The 23,159-nt window shown below is 44.7% G+C and overlaps 1 protein-coding gene across 5 annotated transcripts in view; it reads right to left on the minus strand.

Annotated features, from left to right (window-relative positions):
- Positions 1–2,583, minus strand: part of LOC146812356 (delayed-rectifier potassium channel regulatory subunit KCNS1-like) — a 235,291-nt gene extending 232,708 nt beyond the window's left edge. For all 5 annotated transcript variants that reach the window (XR_014966838.1, XM_085619351.1, XM_085619349.1 and 2 more), the window contains exon 1: positions 2,446–2,583. The gene's annotated coding sequence lies outside the window, so the exon portion shown is untranslated. The remainder of the gene's footprint in view (positions 1–2,445) is intronic.
- Between the last annotated feature and the right edge of the window lie 20,576 nt (positions 2,584–23,159).

Raw genomic sequence — 23,159 nt, forward strand, 5'->3', positions numbered from 1 at the left:
CTGGATCAAGATCTAGCTTTCTGGCAAATTTGGTTAAATTCCGTTCAGCCGTTTGGGATGTAGCACTATTCAAATGTCCCTATAGAAAGTGCATAGAAACTTGCATTTTGAGACCCCTTTTTTTCTTGGCCACCACTTGATGGAACACAGACAACTTTCAAGGAAGGGACCTGAGTTGGATTAATCTTTTCGGGGAAAGATTGGTGAAGATTTGTCTACGGAGCTAAAGTTATAAGCAAACAAAAGACGCTCTTCCGATCATAAATGGGTCCTATCTATAACTACAGACTCGCGGCTTCCAGTGTGTTTAAGATAGATAGATAGATAGGTGTGTGTGTGTGTGTGTGTGTGTGTGTATGTGTGTGTGTATGTGTGTGCGTGCGTGTACAACAGTTGTGTATATGATTCTTTTAGGACTTCAATCACATTGACATAAATCATTGCTTGCTAAATGAGATAATAGATACGTCTCTATGTATATGTCATTCAGGCATGTGATTCATTTTTGAATACTCACTTTTTGTAAAATCCTTTATAAATATAACTATCAAAAGCAATGTTGAGTAACAATGACTAAGGCAGCATTGTTCTTATATAAATAACTTTTTGAAAGCACGCTGTCTGGGAAAATTTTTAATTTGTAAGCCCAATACGATACGTCACAAATATCTATTTATTCTCAAATGGAAAACCCCTGATGGGAAATCCGTCTGGCTACTTAACAAATAGTTTAACTCGAGTCAGTTACAAAGTGTGAGATTTGAATGGGAGTACATTGGAAAATAGGACTGTATAAAAAAAAAAATACCAACTGTGGTCAATCGACCACAATAACCAGTTGCAAGATGCAGTGTTCCCCCAGGAGAACAACAGGTGTCCAAAAAACCAAGTTGGCAGTAACTAGGTCCAGCAGAAACTCTTTGGAATCGGCCACCAGGGAGTTTCACTAGGCTTGTGAAAAAGGCACCATCAGGTTTCAATCAATGCAGCTCAGAGAGCGAGGAGTCCACGGGCTCTAAAACACACACATTAACAGTAAGTAGGCCACCGTGGCCGCCCATCAAATACCAAACTCGACACAATATCTGCAACACGAGCAATCATAAAAACAAGCGTTAGTTCACACTCCCTATAGGGACCAGTCCCAGCTGATGAGGAGGCGCAGCTATGCGAAGCGGCCGTGAAGACTTCAAGGTCACAGTGTGCAAAGGCCAGAGGGCACTGAAGGGCACACTAGGCTAGAGCAATCACTATGACGGCCACTTGCAATAACGAAACATAAAAATGTCGCACTCGCCTGGCTTCGAATCCCTGATTTACACACTGTTAGTGCACAGACCAGGGAATAAGTGCACCCTTTCTTTACACGCCCATTTATTTACCCCACACAACACCTTCTTCCCGCGCTCCCTGACCTACAACTACACCGTGCTGTGATCTTTTTGTTTTCTGCAATGCCGTTATCCCAGGATTACATGCCTATAGACTCGGCGCATGGTGGGCACTGCTGTGAATAAATGGTTACATGGACATGCTGCAAGTAAAGATCGAACCATTCATTCATCCATTCATCCATCAACACCCTTTCTAAGTTGTTTACATCTGTCCATGTATTCATTTGTGTACTCAGTTTAAAATTGTTACCTCAGTCACAAGTTTTATATGCCTCGCGTTTTTACGCTTTCCACGACGCGCGCCCTGAAGTGACGGAAAGGCGGTGTTTCAGCGCTATAATATCAAATCGAAATGAAATAAGCACCGTACTTAGTGGGATTGAAGACTAAAGAATCACGGGTGCCTCTTCCATAGCAAACTCAGGTCATTGCAGACGTTTGGACAAGCTTCGCTTGTGGGTATATTAAGATCGGAAAGCGCTAAAGGAACTTTCCTGCGCAGTTTAAGGGCGCTGAGTGGATTTCGACACGGCGTGCAACAATAAGGCAAAACTTTGAATTGACAAAGCAATGTTATGGTATGGGTATTTTTATAGCGCTTACTACCTATAATGAGATTCCGAGCCGCTTTATCAGCGAACATAGATAACTTTTGGATGGAACTGAGCTGTGTGTTGGGACAGCAAGCAAGGTGTATTGCGCCACCGTGGCACAATATTTTCAATTAGTCCAATTAACACAATCGTGACCCAAGACGTCTTTAACAAATATAGCGCTTTTATCCTAAAGTCTCACACAGCGCCTTTCCCTGGTTATCGTTCCTTCTTCAGAGTTACTCGCGTCAACAAATATATGAGAAGGTGCGAACAAGGACCCGAGCCCAGACCCCAGGCATCCAGAACAGCCCCCTACCTTCGCACTACAATGTCCCTGCCTCTCCGTCTGCAACCAGAGCACCACAAACACAACTTGGCACACTGAGCTCAATTATTAAACACGCCTGTGGGCAGACACAAAGCAGTGTGCGTTCTAACGAGGGTGCACTGCTTACCTGAGGGCACCAAAGACGACTGGCGGGCATGGTGGCTGCGAACTTCTGCTCGCTTGCCTGGCTCTGCTGGTGCTGTCTGTTGGTCTTAAAGGCACAGCGCCGGTTTGTCCATGTATGGGAGAAGTACCCCGTCTGTGACTGAAGTCTAGCTCAGAAGTACCTAGCAGTCCCAGTGCCCGCTCTCAGGCCAGAAAACTGCAGCGGAAAACGCGTCACTGTTTTTCTCCTCAGGGCATTCCGTAGCGTAACTAATCAGAATGGTCACTAGAGGGCTAACATTTGTACATTCGGCGAGCCACAGGCCCTAAACTCTCCATTCCAGTGCAACGTTCACCACATCTGACACAGAATCACTAGTGAAATGATATCTCACATTTTATAACCAATGTCACAACTGCTGATTTCACATAAGGCATCAGACCGCTTCACTGCTGGCATCACATTGTGGTAAATAATTTAATTACCGGGACTTAATTTGATACGGAAACATAATAAAATAGCTCAGTAAATAAGAGGCAGAATCCGGGGTATTAGAGGTTCGGAATGGGCTTTATTCCAATAATCGATTATAATCGGTTGCTCCAAGTTCCATCACCACGGAGGTTCAGGAAGTGAAGTACATACATTATTGACAAGAAATGACTTTTATAGAACATACATTACAATGAAGCGAATGCGGTAGGCGTAACAATTGATAAGGAAAATGACGATTCATCTGCGTAACCAAAAATGGGCGTAATGAGGAGTAAAACAGAAACATAATTGGTTATGATGTCATATATAGGTGGATCTATAAGATTATACTTGGCATAGTTGCGCGCGCAGCAGTATGACGTGTGATTGACGTGCAACTAGGGGGTGAAGGGGACTTGACATTTAGCTCTACATGTGGAGACAAGAAGTCTGGGGGGTCAAGTCAACCTAATCCCAAATCATATCTAACATCCTATGTTTAAAGAACTATGTTATCCAAAAGAGAAGTCTCTTCGAGTAGAATCTTATTCTATACTGACTATACTGACTGTTAGTGCGTGTACAAGCGTCTAAGTGTCTACACTAGATGCGAGGGCGGAAATCTTCCCTAGCAATAGGGCTATGAATTACTTTCATAAAGACAGAGAAGCCGGGCCTTTGCTCGGTAGCTGGAAGAATGTTTACTTAAACTGCTAGACAGGAATGCATCGGGCAGGGAACGAAGCAGATAACTCGAAGGTGAAATACAGTTTTTGGCAGGCAGCGGGCTGATGTCAGGCTTCGTGAGCCGCGCAGAGAATGAGACAAAGTTCATGGTTACAGATGCAGGCTCAAACTGGAGCTTTCAGAGGCAGAAGGCAAGAAGAGTTCGATGACAGAATCAGGGCCTACTTGCCTGGACTGCAAAATGGAGTAACTGAGCCATATAAAGTCGGTGGCCTTTCATACTTAGGAATAGAATATCCGGCCTATTCATGGCGGATCTGACAGAGGACATGTTGACGGTGGACGCACATGTGTTTGCGTCTTCATAACTGGAACTGGAGGGGACATACATGTACTTGTGATTCATACATGGAACCGTTGGGGTCCAAGATAGGGGACATAACTGATCAGAAAAATCCATATTTCCACATTAAGAGTTACTCGCGTCAACAAATATATGAGATGGTGCGAACAAGGACCCGAGCCCAGACCCCAGGCATCCAGAACAGCCCCCTACCTTCGCACTACAATGTCCCTGCCTCTCCGTCTGCAACCAGAGCACCACAAACACAACTTGGCACACTGAGCTCAATTATTAAACACGCCTGTGGGCAGACACAAAGCAGTGTGCGTTCTAACGAGGGTGCACTGCTTACCTGAGGGCACCAAAGACGACTGGCGGGCATGGTGGCTGCGAACTTCTGCTCGCTTGCCTGGCTCTGCTGGTGCTGTCTGTTGGTCTTAAAGGCACAGCGCCGGTTTGTCCATGTATGGGAGAAGTACCCCGTCTGTGACTGAAGTCTAGCTCAGAAGTACCTAGCAGTCCCAGTGCCCGCTCTCAGGCCAGAAAACTGCAGCGGAAAACGCGTCACTGTTTTTCTCCTCAGGGCATTCCGTAGCGTAACTAATCAGAATGGTCACTAGAGGGCTAACATTTGTACATTCGGCGAGCCACAGGCCCTAAACTCTCCATTCCAGTGCAACGTTCACCACATCTGACACAGAATCACTAGTGAAATGATATCTCACATTTTATAACCAATGTCACAACTGCTGATTTCACATAAGGCATCAGACCGCTTCACTGCTGGCATCACATTGTGGTAAATAATTTAATTACCGGGACTTAATTTGATACGGAAACATAATAAAATAGCTCAGTAAATAAGAGGCAGAATCCGGGGTATTAGAGGTTCGGAATGGGCTTTATTCCAATAATCGATTATAATCGGTTGCTCCAAGTTCCATCACCACGGAGGTTCAGGAAGTGAAGTACATACATTATTGACAAGAAATGACTTTTATAGAACATACATTACAATGAAGCGAATGCGGTAGGCGTAACAATTGATAAGGAAAATGACGATTCATCTGCGTAACCAAAAATGGGCGTAATGAGGAGTAAAACAGAAACATAATTGGTTATGATGTCATATATAGGTGGATCTATAAGATTATACTTGGCATAGTTGCGCGCGCAGCAGTATGACGTGTGATTGACGTGCAACTAGGGGGTGAAGGGGACTTGACATTTAGCTCTACATGTGGAGACAAGAAGTCTGGGGGGTCAAGTCAACCTAATCCCAAATCATATCTAACATCCTATGTTTAAAGAACTATGTTATCCAAAAGAGAAGTCTCTTCGAGTAGAATCTTATTCTATACTGACTATACTGACTGTTAGTGCGTGTACAAGCGTCTAAGTGTCTACACTAGATGCGAGGGCGGAAATCTTCCCTAGCAATAGGGCTATGAATTACTTTCATAAAGACAGAGAAGCCGGGCCTTTGCTCGGTAGCTGGAAGAATGTTTACTTAAACTGCTAGACAGGAATGCATCGGGCAGGGAACGAAGCAGATAACTCGAAGGTGAAATACAGTTTTTGGCAGGCAGCGGGCTGATGTCAGGCTTCGTGAGCCGCGCAGAGAATGAGACAAAGTTCATGGTTACAGATGCAGGCTCAAACTGGAGCTTTCAGAGGCAGAAGGCAAGAAGAGTTCGATGACAGAATCAGGGCCTACTTGCCTGGACTGCAAAATGGAGTAACTGAGCCATATAAAGTCGGTGGCCTTTCATACTTAGGAATAGAATATCCGGCCTATTCATGGCGGATCTGACAGAGGACATGTTGACGGTGGACGCACATGTGTTTGCGTCTTCATAACTGGAACTGGAGGGGACATACATGTACTTGTGATTCATACATGGAACCGTTGGGGTCCAAGATAGGGGACATAACTGATCAGAAAAATCCATATTTCCACATTAAGAGTTACTCGCGTCAACAAATATATGAGATGGTGCGAACAAGGACCCGAGCCCAGACCCCAGGCATCCAGAACAGCCCCCTACCTTCGCACTACAATGTCCCTGCCTCTCCGTCTGCAACCAGAGCACCACAAACACAACTTGGCACACTGAGCTCAATTATTAAACACGCCTGTGGGCAGACACAAAGCAGTGTGCGTTCTAACGAGGGTGCACTGCTTACCTGAGGGCACCAAAGACGACTGGCGGGCATGGTGGCTGCGAACTTCTGCTCGCTTGCCTGGCTCTGCTGGTGCTGTCTGTTGGTCTTAAAGGCACAGCGCCGGTTTGTCCATGTATGGGAGAAGTACCCCGTCTGTGACTGAAGTCTAGCTCAGAAGTACCTAGCAGTCCCAGTGCCCGCTCTCAGGCCAGAAAACTGCAGCGGAAAACGCGTCACTGTTTTTCTCCTCAGGGCATTCCGTAGCGTAACTAATCAGAATGGTCACTAGAGGGCTAACATTTGTACATTCGGCGAGCCACAGGCCCTAAACTCTCCATTCCAGTGCAACGTTCACCACATCTGACACAGAATCACTAGTGAAATGATATCTCACATTTTATAACCAATGTCACAACTGCTGATTTCACATAAGGCATCAGACCGCTTCACTGCTGGCATCACATTGTGGTAAATAATTTAATTACCGGGACTTAATTTGATACGGAAACATAATAAAATAGCTCAGTAAATAAGAGGCAGAATCCGGGGTATTAGAGGTTCGGAATGGGCTTTATTCCAATAATCGATTATAATCGGTTGCTCCAAGTTCCATCACCACGGAGGTTCAGGAAGTGAAGTACATACATTATTGACAAGAAATGACTTTTATAGAACATACATTACAATGAAGCGAATGCGGTAGGCGTAACAATTGATAAGGAAAATGACGATTCATCTGCGTAACCAAAAATGGGCGTAATGAGGAGTAAAACAGAAACATAATTGGTTATGATGTCATATATAGGTGGATCTATAAGATTATACTTGGCATAGTTGCGCGCGCAGCAGTATGACGTGTGATTGACGTGCAACTAGGGGGTGAAGGGGACTTGACATTTAGCTCTACATGTGGAGACAAGAAGTCTGGGGGGTCAAGTCAACCTAATCCCAAATCATATCTAACATCCTATGTTTAAAGAACTATGTTATCCAAAAGAGAAGTCTCTTCGAGTAGAATCTTATTCTATACTGACTATACTGACTGTTAGTGCGTGTACAAGCGTCTAAGTGTCTACACTAGATGCGAGGGCGGAAATCTTCCCTAGCAATAGGGCTATGAATTACTTTCATAAAGACAGAGAAGCCGGGCCTTTGCTCGGTAGCTGGAAGAATGTTTACTTAAACTGCTAGACAGGAATGCATCGGGCAGGGAACGAAGCAGATAACTCGAAGGTGAAATACAGTTTTTGGCAGGCAGCGGGCTGATGTCAGGCTTCGTGAGCCGCGCAGAGAATGAGACAAAGTTCATGGTTACAGATGCAGGCTCAAACTGGAGCTTTCAGAGGCAGAAGGCAAGAAGAGTTCGATGACAGAATCAGGGCCTACTTGCCTGGACTGCAAAATGGAGTAACTGAGCCATATAAAGTCGGTGGCCTTTCATACTTAGGAATAGAATATCCGGCCTATTCATGGCGGATCTGACAGAGGACATGTTGACGGTGGACGCACATGTGTTTGCGTCTTCATAACTGGAACTGGAGGGGACATACATGTACTTGTGATTCATACATGGAACCGTTGGGGTCCAAGATAGGGGACATAACTGATCAGAAAAATCCATATTTCCACATTAAGAGTTACTCGCGTCAACAAATATATGAGATGGTGCGAACAAGGACCCGAGCCCAGACCCCAGGCATCCAGAACAGCCCCCTACCTTCGCACTACAATGTCCCTGCCTCTCCGTCTGCAACCAGAGCACCACAAACACAACTTGGCACACTGAGCTCAATTATTAAACACGCCTGTGGGCAGACACAAAGCAGTGTGCGTTCTAACGAGGGTGCACTGCTTACCTGAGGGCACCAAAGACGACTGGCGGGCATGGTGGCTGCGAACTTCTGCTCGCTTGCCTGGCTCTGCTGGTGCTGTCTGTTGGTCTTAAAGGCACAGCGCCGGTTTGTCCATGTATGGGAGAAGTACCCCGTCTGTGACTGAAGTCTAGCTCAGAAGTACCTAGCAGTCCCAGTGCCCGCTCTCAGGCCAGAAAACTGCAGCGGAAAACGCGTCACTGTTTTTCTCCTCAGGGCATTCCGTAGCGTAACTAATCAGAATGGTCACTAGAGGGCTAACATTTGTACATTCGGCGAGCCACAGGCCCTAAACTCTCCATTCCAGTGCAACGTTCACCACATCTGACACAGAATCACTAGTGAAATGATATCTCACATTTTATAACCAATGTCACAACTGCTGATTTCACATAAGGCATCAGACCGCTTCACTGCTGGCATCACATTGTGGTAAATAATTTAATTACCGGGACTTAATTTGATACGGAAACATAATAAAATAGCTCAGTAAATAAGAGGCAGAATCCGGGGTATTAGAGGTTCGGAATGGGCTTTATTCCAATAATCGATTATAATCGGTTGCTCCAAGTTCCATCACCACGGAGGTTCAGGAAGTGAAGTACATACATTATTGACAAGAAATGACTTTTATAGAACATACATTACAATGAAGCGAATGCGGTAGGCGTAACAATTGATAAGGAAAATGACGATTCATCTGCGTAACCAAAAATGGGCGTAATGAGGAGTAAAACAGAAACATAATTGGTTATGATGTCATATATAGGTGGATCTATAAGATTATACTTGGCATAGTTGCGCGCGCAGCAGTATGACGTGTGATTGACGTGCAACTAGGGGGTGAAGGGGACTTGACATTTAGCTCTACATGTGGAGACAAGAAGTCTGGGGGGTCAAGTCAACCTAATCCCAAATCATATCTAACATCCTATGTTTAAAGAACTATGTTATCCAAAAGAGAAGTCTCTTCGAGTAGAATCTTATTCTATACTGACTATACTGACTGTTAGTGCGTGTACAAGCGTCTAAGTGTCTACACTAGATGCGAGGGCGGAAATCTTCCCTAGCAATAGGGCTATGAATTACTTTCATAAAGACAGAGAAGCCGGGCCTTTGCTCGGTAGCTGGAAGAATGTTTACTTAAACTGCTAGACAGGAATGCATCGGGCAGGGAACGAAGCAGATAACTCGAAGGTGAAATACAGTTTTTGGCAGGCAGCGGGCTGATGTCAGGCTTCGTGAGCCGCGCAGAGAATGAGACAAAGTTCATGGTTACAGATGCAGGCTCAAACTGGAGCTTTCAGAGGCAGAAGGCAAGAAGAGTTCGATGACAGAATCAGGGCCTACTTGCCTGGACTGCAAAATGGAGTAACTGAGCCATATAAAGTCGGTGGCCTTTCATACTTAGGAATAGAATATCCGGCCTATTCATGGCGGATCTGACAGAGGACATGTTGACGGTGGACGCACATGTGTTTGCGTCTTCATAACTGGAACTGGAGGGGACATACATGTACTTGTGATTCATACATGGAACCGTTGGGGTCCAAGATAGGGGACATAACTGATCAGAAAAATCCATATTTCCACATTAAGAGTTACTCGCGTCAACAAATATATGAGATGGTGCGAACAAGGACCCGAGCCCAGACCCCAGGCATCCAGAACAGCCCCCTACCTTCGCACTACAATGTCCCTGCCTCTCCGTCTGCAACCAGAGCACCACAAACACAACTTGGCACACTGAGCTCAATTATTAAACACGCCTGTGGGCAGACACAAAGCAGTGTGCGTTCTAACGAGGGTGCACTGCTTACCTGAGGGCACCAAAGACGACTGGCGGGCATGGTGGCTGCGAACTTCTGCTCGCTTGCCTGGCTCTGCTGGTGCTGTCTGTTGGTCTTAAAGGCACAGCGCCGGTTTGTCCATGTATGGGAGAAGTACCCCGTCTGTGACTGAAGTCTAGCTCAGAAGTACCTAGCAGTCCCAGTGCCCGCTCTCAGGCCAGAAAACTGCAGCGGAAAACGCGTCACTGTTTTTCTCCTCAGGGCATTCCGTAGCGTAACTAATCAGAATGGTCACTAGAGGGCTAACATTTGTACATTCGGCGAGCCACAGGCCCTAAACTCTCCATTCCAGTGCAACGTTCACCACATCTGACACAGAATCACTAGTGAAATGATATCTCACATTTTATAACCAATGTCACAACTGCTGATTTCACATAAGGCATCAGACCGCTTCACTGCTGGCATCACATTGTGGTAAATAATTTAATTACCGGGACTTAATTTGATACGGAAACATAATAAAATAGCTCAGTAAATAAGAGGCAGAATCCGGGGTATTAGAGGTTCGGAATGGGCTTTATTCCAATAATCGATTATAATCGGTTGCTCCAAGTTCCATCACCACGGAGGTTCAGGAAGTGAAGTACATACATTATTGACAAGAAATGACTTTTATAGAACATACATTACAATGAAGCGAATGCGGTAGGCGTAACAATTGATAAGGAAAATGACGATTCATCTGCGTAACCAAAAATGGGCGTAATGAGGAGTAAAACAGAAACATAATTGGTTATGATGTCATATATAGGTGGATCTATAAGATTATACTTGGCATAGTTGCGCGCGCAGCAGTATGACGTGTGATTGACGTGCAACTAGGGGGTGAAGGGGACTTGACATTTAGCTCTACATGTGGAGACAAGAAGTCTGGGGGGTCAAGTCAACCTAATCCCAAATCATATCTAACATCCTATGTTTAAAGAACTATGTTATCCAAAAGAGAAGTCTCTTCGAGTAGAATCTTATTCTATACTGACTATACTGACTGTTAGTGCGTGTACAAGCGTCTAAGTGTCTACACTAGATGCGAGGGCGGAAATCTTCCCTAGCAATAGGGCTATGAATTACTTTCATAAAGACAGAGAAGCCGGGCCTTTGCTCGGTAGCTGGAAGAATGTTTACTTAAACTGCTAGACAGGAATGCATCGGGCAGGGAACGAAGCAGATAACTCGAAGGTGAAATACAGTTTTTGGCAGGCAGCGGGCTGATGTCAGGCTTCGTGAGCCGCGCAGAGAATGAGACAAAGTTCATGGTTACAGATGCAGGCTCAAACTGGAGCTTTCAGAGGCAGAAGGCAAGAAGAGTTCGATGACAGAATCAGGGCCTACTTGCCTGGACTGCAAAATGGAGTAACTGAGCCATATAAAGTCGGTGGCCTTTCATACTTAGGAATAGAATATCCGGCCTATTCATGGCGGATCTGACAGAGGACATGTTGACGGTGGACGCACATGTGTTTGCGTCTTCATAACTGGAACTGGAGGGGACATACATGTACTTGTGATTCATACATGGAACCGTTGGGGTCCAAGATAGGGGACATAACTGATCAGAAAAATCCATATTTCCACATTAAGAGTTACTCGCGTCAACAAATATATGAGATGGTGCGAACAAGGACCCGAGCCCAGACCCCAGGCATCCAGAACAGCCCCCTACCTTCGCACTACAATGTCCCTGCCTCTCCGTCTGCAACCAGAGCACCACAAACACAACTTGGCACACTGAGCTCAATTATTAAACACGCCTGTGGGCAGACACAAAGCAGTGTGCGTTCTAACGAGGGTGCACTGCTTACCTGAGGGCACCAAAGACGACTGGCGGGCATGGTGGCTGCGAACTTCTGCTCGCTTGCCTGGCTCTGCTGGTGCTGTCTGTTGGTCTTAAAGGCACAGCGCCGGTTTGTCCATGTATGGGAGAAGTACCCCGTCTGTGACTGAAGTCTAGCTCAGAAGTACCTAGCAGTCCCAGTGCCCGCTCTCAGGCCAGAAAACTGCAGCGGAAAACGCGTCACTGTTTTTCTCCTCAGGGCATTCCGTAGCGTAACTAATCAGAATGGTCACTAGAGGGCTAACATTTGTACATTCGGCGAGCCACAGGCCCTAAACTCTCCATTCCAGTGCAACGTTCACCACATCTGACACAGAATCACTAGTGAAATGATATCTCACATTTTATAACCAATGTCACAACTGCTGATTTCACATAAGGCATCAGACCGCTTCACTGCTGGCATCACATTGTGGTAAATAATTTAATTACCGGGACTTAATTTGATACGGAAACATAATAAAATAGCTCAGTAAATAAGAGGCAGAATCCGGGGTATTAGAGGTTCGGAATGGGCTTTATTCCAATAATCGATTATAATCGGTTGCTCCAAGTTCCATCACCACGGAGGTTCAGGAAGTGAAGTACATACATTATTGACAAGAAATGACTTTTATAGAACATACATTACAATGAAGCGAATGCGGTAGGCGTAACAATTGATAAGGAAAATGACGATTCATCTGCGTAACCAAAAATGGGCGTAATGAGGAGTAAAACAGAAACATAATTGGTTATGATGTCATATATAGGTGGATCTATAAGATTATACTTGGCATAGTTGCGCGCGCAGCAGTATGACGTGTGATTGACGTGCAACTAGGGGGTGAAGGGGACTTGACATTTAGCTCTACATGTGGAGACAAGAAGTCTGGGGGGTCAAGTCAACCTAATCCCAAATCATATCTAACATCCTATGTTTAAAGAACTATGTTATCCAAAAGAGAAGTCTCTTCGAGTAGAATCTTATTCTATACTGACTATACTGACTGTTAGTGCGTGTACAAGCGTCTAAGTGTCTACACTAGATGCGAGGGCGGAAATCTTCCCTAGCAATAGGGCTATGAATTACTTTCATAAAGACAGAGAAGCCGGGCCTTTGCTCGGTAGCTGGAAGAATGTTTACTTAAACTGCTAGACAGGAATGCATCGGGCAGGGAACGAAGCAGATAACTCGAAGGTGAAATACAGTTTTTGGCAGGCAGCGGGCTGATGTCAGGCTTCGTGAGCCGCGCAGAGAATGAGACAAAGTTCATGGTTACAGATGCAGGCTCAAACTGGAGCTTTCAGAGGCAGAAGGCAAGAAGAGTTCGATGACAGAATCAGGGCCTACTTGCCTGGACTGCAAAATGGAGTAACTGAGCCATATAAAGTCGGTGGCCTTTCATACTTAGGAATAGAATATCCGGCCTATTCATGGCGGATCTGACAGAGGACATGTTGACGGTGGACGCACATGTGTTTGCGTCTTCATAACTGGAACTGGAGGGGACATACATGTACTTGTGATTCATACATGGAACCGTTGGGGTCCAAGATAGGGGACATAACTGATCAGAAAAATCCATATTTCCACATTAAGAGTTACTCGCGTCAACAAATATATGAGATGGTGCGAACAAGGACCCGAGCCCAGACCCCAGGCATCCAGAACAGCCCCCTACCTTCGCACTACAATGTCCCTGCCTCTCCGTCTGCAACCAGAGCACCACAAACACAACTTGGCACACTGAGCTCAATTATTAAACACGCCTGTGGGCAGACACAAAGCAGTGTGCGTTCTAACGAGGGTGCACTGCTTACCTGAGGGCACCAAAGACGACTGGCGGGCATGGTGGCTGCGAACTTCTGCTCGCTTGCCTGGCTCTGCTGGTGCTGTCTGTTGGTCTTAAAGGCACAGCGCCGGTTTGTCCATGTATGGGAGAAGTACCCCGTCTGTGACTGAAGTCTAGCTCAGAAGTACCTAGCAGTCCCAGTGCCCGCTCTCAGGCCAGAAAACTGCAGCGGAAAACGCGTCACTGTTTTTCTCCTCAGGGCATTCCGTAGCGTAACTAATCAGAATGGTCACTAGAGGGCTAACATTTGTACATTCGGCGAGCCACAGGCCCTAAACTCTCCATTCCAGTGCAACGTTCACCACATCTGACACAGAATCACTAGTGAAATGATATCTCACATTTTATAACCAATGTCACAACTGCTGATTTCACATAAGGCATCAGACCGCTTCACTGCTGGCATCACATTGTGGTAAATAATTTAATTACCGGGACTTAATTTGATACGGAAACATAATAAAATAGCTCAGTAAATAAGAGGCAGAATCCGGGGTATTAGAGGTTCGGAATGGGCTTTATTCCAATAATCGATTATAATCGGTTGCTCCAAGTTCCATCACCACGGAGGTTCAGGAAGTGAAGTACATACATTATTGACAAGAAATGACTTTTATAGAACATACATTACAATGAAGCGAATGCGGTAGGCGTAACAATTGATAAGGAAAATGACGATTCATCTGCGTAACCAAAAATGGGCGTAATGAGGAGTAAAACAGAAACATAATTGGTTATGATGTCATATATAGGTGGATCTATAAGATTATACTTGGCATAGTTGCGCGCGCAGCAGTATGACGTGTGATTGACGTGCAACTAGGGGGTGAAGGGGACTTGACATTTAGCTCTACATGTGGAGACAAGAAGTCTGGGGGGTCAAGTCAACCTAATCCCAAATCATATCTAACATCCTATGTTTAAAGAACTATGTTATCCAAAAGAGAAGTCTCTTCGAGTAGAATCTTATTCTATACTGACTATACTGACTGTTAGTGCGTGTACAAGCGTCTAAGTGTCTACACTAGATGCGAGGGCGGAAATCTTCCCTAGCAATAGGGCTATGAATTACTTTCATAAAGACAGAGAAGCCGGGCCTTTGCTCGGTAGCTGGAAGAATGTTTACTTAAACTGCTAGACAGGAATGCATCGGGCAGGGAACGAAGCAGATAACTCGAAGGTGAAATACAGTTTTTGGCAGGCAGCGGGCTGATGTCAGGCTTCGTGAGCCGCGCAGAGAATGAGACAAAGTTCATGGTTACAGATGCAGGCTCAAACTGGAGCTTTCAGAGGCAGAAGGCAAGAAGAGTTCGATGACAGAATCAGGGCCTACTTGCCTGGACTGCAAAATGGAGTAACTGAGCCATATAAAGTCGGTGGCCTTTCATACTTAGGAATAGAATATCCGGCCTATTCATGGCGGATCTGACAGAGGACATGTTGACGGTGGACGCACATGTGTTTGCGTCTTCATAACTGGAACTGGAGGGGACATACATGTACTTGTGATTCATACATGGAACCGTTGGGGTCCAAGATAGGGGACATAACTGATCAGAAAAATCCATATTTCCACATTCCCTCCTTGTCCCCTACTTGCCCGTTAAGAGATATCAATCTTCATCAATCCATTGATTTGTTCATATAGCATCATTTGTTCTTCTTTCTTCTTCCGTGATGAATGAAATCCTGGTGGTGGAATACACGATGTGGCACACAGACCACAGATCGCTGGTCCACATTGTAGACATAGACAGCAACTGAATAGTATGAGAAGGCCAATACCTAGGAAAGATAGGACCTTCCATCCAAAGGTAGATAATACACTCCAAAACCAACCGGACCAAGTCCAAGTGCCTGGGTTCTGGTGTATCTGGCTTACAATCTTATGAAGGCGGGTTATGGCTTTATATACAGATGGCGAATTTTCTGGTATGAAAATGCAACAGCTTGATCCGATGACCCTACAAGCTCCGCCCCTATCCGCCAGGATGACGTCAAGGACAAGACGATTTTGAAGCACAACAATCCGCATAGCAGACTGCTCTTCTGTTAAATTGCCTAAAGCGGAAATAGTTTCATTCACTACTGCTTCAAGGGTTCTAGTTAACCTACGAATCAGCTTACTATTAGTAACGGTACCTATATAGGGAAAAAGACCTTTATTGAAATCTGTGTATTTTTCCCATGCTGTTTCAGTGTAATCGACTATCGGGAGGTCTCTCCTTACTCTATTATGTACTAAATGAGTGTTTCTGTGATAATCAGGAGGAGCTAGAAAAACAGGTGGCAAAAGGAATCCAATATAGCAAGTACCATCCCAATCTAGAGGCAAACGTACATATGCCGTCTGACCACATATGAAATAGGAATGGCGGGAAGCTCTAAATGTGGACTTGCCTTGATCACTAAATTCTACTACAGTGGTGCATTTACTATGGCCCATATGTATGGAACCATTTTTCCTTACACATAGTTCACCCTTTACTGGGAATATTGACATAACGGGCAAAATTGGAGTAGCTTCGGATTCGACATTTAGGATCATAAGATTAAGCGTAAAATTACCTAATCCATACACTTCATTTTCTAGATCAGTTCCTGTTCTCTGGGGAAGTCCCTCCTTGTTAGGGTAGCAGACCTCAAGCAAAACTAAGTTCAAATTTCCCCATACCCAGTTATCTTGATAAACTGCAGAATTCGAATCTAGAGAATTAATTAAACCAAACCATGCTCCACAGGAGCCGTTGTGTGTGAACGGGTATGGAAAGAGAGGTAAAATTCCTTTATAATTCTGATAGGGAGGGAGTCGGCCACATATCCAACAATTTGTAGCATTGCTAACCTGATGGGAATGATGTAACATACTGATAAACGTGTTATTGCGCAGCGCAAATCTATAAGACAACTCAAGCGGAGGTAATTCACTAAAAGAATGTTCAGCAGTAACATTGTAAACATGTCTAGAAATAGGATAATATATGTGCAACAATAAACTTGCAGTAATTATTAAAAGACTCAAGAAAAACAAAATTAATAACGTCATTATGCAATGGCTACGCAGTGATTTACAGTACGCCTGTCGTTTCAACATTTTCCGGGTGCTTTCTCTATTTAGGTCCAAGGGATACATGTCAGAGACAATTCAACCGCTTCACCTTGGAGAGGACTTAAACAATCAAATTGCTCGACTGGTTGGACCTAAGCTTTAGTTTATAAAGTTCAGAACTACTTTTTTCAACAAAAGGAGGTTTTGAGTCAATGGGTGAAGTCACACGAGGTGTGGTATTCACATCGGCTGGTAGTCCATGAAATTTCTTGATATGACTTGAATGAATCCATCCCTTTCTGCCCTCGATCTTCACGGCTGTTCTTGTGGTTAGCAGCACCAGCTGAGGTGACCTCCACCTAGGTTCCAGCTGAGTCTTTCGGTCAAAGTTCCTTACGAGGACCAAGTCCCCCGGGACTACGTCATGGGGTTTCACCTCAGTGTTGTCAGGAAAAGCTGCAGCTACCTGTGAACGACAAGATTGTAGTGCAGACATCAAGGAAGCCAAGTAATCTGTCAGCATATTACAGTCAATATCAGTTATTTTGCGTGGTATGGGCGTCCCCCACATATTTGGTGGTCTGCCAAAGATCACTTCATACGGGGATAGCCCTGTTCGAGAGTGTGCTACCATTCTCATGTAAAAGAGTGCAACTGGTAATGCTACTACCCAGTCGACGCCTTTTTCTCTGCATATTTTGGACAATCTGATTTTCAGGATCTGATTATGTCTTTCTACGAGACCTGCTGCCTCGGGGTGTCGGACACAGTGGAATCTCCACTGATAACCTAACAAAAGTGAAACGTGTTTCATTAATTCGGATGAGAACGGCTGGCCGTTATCTGAGTAGACAACACGTGGTAAACCGTATCGTGGGAAGAATTCTCGAACCAACTGTTTGGCAGTAGTCGGGGCAGTGTAATCTGAAACCGGGTATGCCTCTGTCCACCGGGAAAGAGCACATACAACTACGAGAACATATTTGAATCCTCGACATCGTTCCATCTGGATATAATCCATCTGGAGGACTTCAAAAGGGTGATCAGGAGGCTGAAATCCACCCTGTTCTACGGGAACGCTTTTTCCTGGGTTGAACTGGCAACAGATCATACAGGTACGGACTTTTTGTTTGGCTGCTGCTCGTAAATGTTTATTGAACCAAATGTGTTGAATGCTGTCTAGCATAGCTTTTTCTCCTAGATGCGCTGGACTATGTATACTGTTAATTATAACTTGGACCATTGAATCAGGAAGGAACCACACAGATTTTTCCTTCATCATCCATCCTTGATCCGTTTGAATCCCTCCTAATTCAGTCCATTTCTTTATTTCGTCTGGTGTAGCATGTGTCTGTATATCAATTACGTCAAGAGTAGGATCTTTAACTGTCATACAATGCGTCGGCGTCGGGACTATTGTCTTTGTCATGTCGGATGTTTGTGTTTGAGCAGTCTGTTTAGCTGTTCTGTCGGCTAGATCATTGCCTTGAGAAATGATATCAGTAACTTTCGTATGAGCTTTACATTTCATAATTGATATTGCCGTGGGTAAATGTATCGCATCTAATAAGGCATGAATGAGGGGTCCGTGCTGAATGTGGGCACCGTGGGAAGTTAAATAACCTCTCTCTCGCCACAGCACGCCGAAGTCATGTACAACTCCGAATGCATAACGTGAATCAGTGTATATGTTGACTTTTTTATTTGTGGCTTGAATACAGGCTTGTGTCAGAGCGATGAGCTCTGCGGCTTGAGCTGACAAGGTATTTATGCGATTTGTTTCAATGATTTCAGTATCTGTTGTGACTGCATAAGCGGCCACTAATTCTCCTGTACTTGTTCTCATACATGAACCATCTACATACAACGTCAGGTCTGGATCTGACAATGGAACGTCTGTCAAGTCTTGTCTGGGTTTCGTCGTGATTGTAATAACTTCAATACAGTCATGAGCTAGTGGGTCTGTTCCGATTACTGGCAAAAGTGTGGCAGGATTCAATGTGTTACAGCGTCTGATTTCTATATGTGGCTGGAACAATGTAAGTTCGTACCCTGTAAGTCGCGCTATAGTCAAGTGTTGTGTTTGCGTTCTATTTACAAGAACCTCTACTGCGTGTGGCACTTGAACTGTCAAAGGATGTCCTAACACTATGGCATCGCTTTGTCTGATTGCTAAAGCTGTCGCTGCTACTGATTTTAGGCATGCAGGCAAAGCCTGAGCTACGGGATCTAATGTACTAGAAAAATAAGCACATGGTTTGTGTGCCCCTGCTTGTTCCTGTGTGAGTACTGACAAGGCAGTACCTTCGCGTTCTGTAACAAAGAGTGTAAACTGTTTTCTGTAACATGGCGTTGCTAAAACAGGTGCTTGACATAAAGCTTTCTTTAAGCTTTCAAAAGCTTGTGTATGTTCCTGAGTCCAAGGGAGAACAGTCGATGTGGCTGCCTCCTGTGTTGTCAACTGAATGAGTGATTTTGCTAGAAATGCATACTGAGGGATCCACTGCCTACAGTATGAAGTGAGACCTATGAAAGCTCGTACTTCCTTTTGTGTCTTGGGTATTGGCATGTTAGCTATTAACTGAATGCGGTCGGGTGTAAGCTGCCTTCCCTCCTTGGACAGCGAGTGTCCAAGATAAACAACTCGCTGGACACAGAATTGCAGCTTAGAAGGGGACACCTTGTGCCCCTTTTCGGCTAGAAATTGTAAAACTGTCAGTGATGCTTTCTCACATTCGGGTTCGCTTCTCGCGGTGATCAGCAGATCATCGACATATTGAAGCAAGGCAGTGTTAACTGGCATGTGGATACTGTCAAGTTCTCGTTTCAGTGCTTGGCTATAGATGCTGGGACTTTCTGTAAATCCTTGAGGTGCGCGTGAGAATTTAAAGCTACGTCCATTTAAACTAAATCCGAACAAATATTGGCTTTCCGGATCTATTGGGACGCTGAAAAAAGCATTCTTGAGATCAATTACAGTAAAGAATGTTGCTTCGGAATCAATGGCTGTCAGTAATGACGAGATATCTGGGACCACAGGGAATTGTGGCACAATGCACTTGTTTAATTCGCGCAGATCAATAACCAATCGATATACTGGCGGGACCTTCGGATCTGTTCGTTTAAGAATCGGAATTATCGGTGAATTACATACATTGGAGTCTGTTTCCACAACTACTCCTTGGGCAATGAGCTCGTCAATGATTTGCAGCAAAGCCACTACAGCATCTGGTGGTAACTTGTATTGTCGCATTCGTGGTAGCACCACTCCTGCCTTTAATGTGACTCGATATGGTGTAATATTCATGCAACCAACATCAGTAGGGCCTTGTGCCCATAGATGTGTAGGTAAAGTCTGCAGTCGGGGATCCATGTCTCTAGATACATAGTGACCTTTAAAATCACGCAAAAACAATCTTACTCCTTCCGGAGAACAACATATTATAGCTCCTAGAGCTTTCAGTGTTTTTATTCCTAACAAGTTTTCTGGACATGATTTAGTAAGCAATAAATCTGTAGTTCGGGTCAAAGGTCCTATCGTAAGTGGCAGAGGTTGTGACACTTCATTAACAATAGGTTTTCCTGAAAAACCAAGGGAAATATTCTGTGAGCCTGAGAGGGGTGCCCCTGGAACTTCACTACGTTTTATAGTTGTTCGACTTGCCCCTGTATCGAGTAAAAATTTTCTATCTTGGCCTAATAATTTACTATGTACATAAGGTCCTTCTTGGTCTACAGGGACCTCGATAAGGGGTAAGTCAACTTCCCTCTCTAGGCTAGTTCATGCGTATCGTTGATAATCAGGATAGTCATACTGTGCGGTCTGGTACAGTTGTCGTGTCGTGGTTTGGGTGGCAGCAACAGGCAGCGCTGGTGCAGCTGGCACAAACTGTATAGACTGTGGTGGAGCCGGCATGGACTGTGCATGCTGCGGAGCTCCTTGTTCATTCTGATCCTGTCTGGTAAGAATTTGCATTGCTTCCGGGTCTACCCCTGGTCGGTCTTGATTTCTGATCACACAATTTATGAGGAAACGTAACAGTTCCCCCTGTATCTCCACTTTCTGGTATTCCATAGCTCTGTTAATACATTCAGAATCTCGCCCTGTTTGAACAAAATGATATATATTGTCTAGATGCGTAGTCATTCCTGGTAACTTCCCTAAATACACCGCGGCTCTTCTGATACGTAATGATGCCATGATCATTTCGTCCTCTTTGCCGGGCACAGGGTCATATCTACAATCTACAAGAAGTTCCTTAAGCGTACGGGCGTTTATGAGTTTGGGGGTACGTGAATGTGCTGACTCCTGAAAGGTAAGTTTATTTATTCTGGGTGGCGTAGAGAAAATGTTGGTAGCACCTCCCGTAGCCCCATCTGGGGTATCGGGCGTGAAAGGATTCGTTGAACGCGATACAGCAACTATAGGTGTGGACACAGCTATAGAAGTGGTCATAGGAACAGATGTAGAAACAGATGTGCTTGCCGGAACTTGTGTCAGGACTTGTTGCTGTAGAGATACGGGTACTGGATCTTGGCGTTGAACCTCCCTGGCAGGCGGTCTATGTGGGGCGGAATTAGCATACTCGGGAGCTGCGTCATCTAAATATGAAGAAAGAAAAACATCTTCTGCGGTTCTAGGATGCCCCTTAGAATGTACCTTTATTGGGAATAATGGGGGTGGCAAGTCTTTCGGTATCTCCGGAGTAGCCTTAGGTAATCCTTCGGCCAGAAGGGGATACATACCATTCATAAGGGCATTTCTTTGTCTGTCTACTTGTTCTGATTTTACTCTTGTACCTTCTTCAATTAATAGGTTTTCTCGTACTTTATTTGAATTCTCTCTATTTCTCTCTTCCTGTCGGAGGGCTTTTTCTGTACGTCTATGAGATTCTTTACGCCATAACTCAACGGCGTCTTTCTGTGACTGTCTGACTTTCCTTTTCCATAACTCTTCCTCTACTTTCATGATGCACTCTGCATCCCAGGTTCCCGCTGTGGGCCACCTCTGACTTTCTGGTAATTCCTTGGTGTAGTCTACCCATAAATCAAGAAATAATATAGCGTCTAAGCCATGTTTATGATACATGAAGTACCCTGGAGTGTCCCTAGGAGGAATAGGAACGGCTTCTTCGAGTACCCCTTTTCTTGTTGTGATCTGTCTTAGTTTCGAAAAGAGCGGCATATTGAGAACTGACCTTATACTTGATTTTGACCAACTGACCTGATACTTGATTTTGAACAGACTTAATACAGTAAACACGATAATGAACAGTCATTCATACCACAATATGCAGAACGTACTTGAAACATTTAACATTTAACATTTACCTGAACAATCAATAACAATGACGGTCTAAGGAAAACTTAATCACTAAACATAATACTCGACATTAACTGAATTATTCTGAATTTATATACTTGATATACTAGATATACTGCTAAACAGTACAGATACACTGCTGAAACAGTGCAGACCGGATTTGTGTACCCAAACCCGTCTTGACCGGCACAACCTATGTGCACGTCAGAAAGCCTCCCCATTAATGGTACTCACCGGGTAGCTTCGGAAACGGAAGGCCTCGGAAACTGAACTTGAACTTGAACCGGACTGGACTCGACTCGAACACTGCGGAAACTGGACTCGACTCGGGACTTCGGGAACTGGTGGGCCTCTGTATACCTCGGATCTTGCTCTCTCAGCTAGGCTCTGGTCGGGATACTTCGCACTTCTCACCGCCTCGTCTGGGTGTTGATCGCAGCCTCAGTCGCCCCCGCTTGACCGGAGGGAGATACAGGAAATCCTGCTGGTACGCGTAATTGTCCGTCCAGCTGTGGCAGGAGACCGGGCCTGCAACTCACCGCCGGCGCGTGAGATGAGAAAGTGTCCCTGTTCGGGCGCCATTCATGTGGTAAATAATTTAATTACCGGGACTTAATTTGATACGGAAACATAATAAAATAGCTCAGTAAATAAGAGGCAGAATCCGGGGTATTAGAGGTTCGGAATGGGCTTTATTCCAATAATCGATTATAATCGGTTGCTCCAAGTTCCATCACCACGGAGGTTCAGGAAGTGAAGTACATACATTATTGACAAGAAATGACTTTTATAGAACATACATTACAATGAAGCGAATGCGGTAGGCGTAACAATTGATAAGGAAAATGACGATTCATCTGCGTAACCAAAAATGGGCGTAATGAGGAGTAAAACAGAAACATAATTGGTTATGATGTCATATATAGGTGGATCTATAAGATTATACTTGGCATAGTTGCGCGCGCAGCAGTATGACGTGTGATTGACGTGCAACTAGGGGGTGAAGGGGACTTGACATTTAGCTCTACATGTGGAGACAAGAAGTCTGGGGGGTCAAGTCAACCTAATCCCAAATCATATCTAACATCCTATGTTTAAAGAACTATGTTATCCAAAAGAGAAGTCTCTTCGAGTAGAATCTTATTCTATACTGACTATACTGACTGTTAGTGCGTGTACAAGCGTCTAAGTGTCTACACTAGATGCGAGGGCGGAAATCTTCCCTAGCAATAGGGCTATGAATTACTTTCATAAAGACAGAGAAGCCGGGCCTTTGCTCGGTAGCTGGAAGAATGTTTAC

This window comes from Triturus cristatus, chromosome 7 (assembly GCF_964204655.1).
Source record: "Triturus cristatus chromosome 7, aTriCri1.1, whole genome shotgun sequence".
In the NCBI taxonomy this organism is placed as follows: Eukaryota; Metazoa; Chordata; class Amphibia; order Caudata; family Salamandridae; genus Triturus; species Triturus cristatus.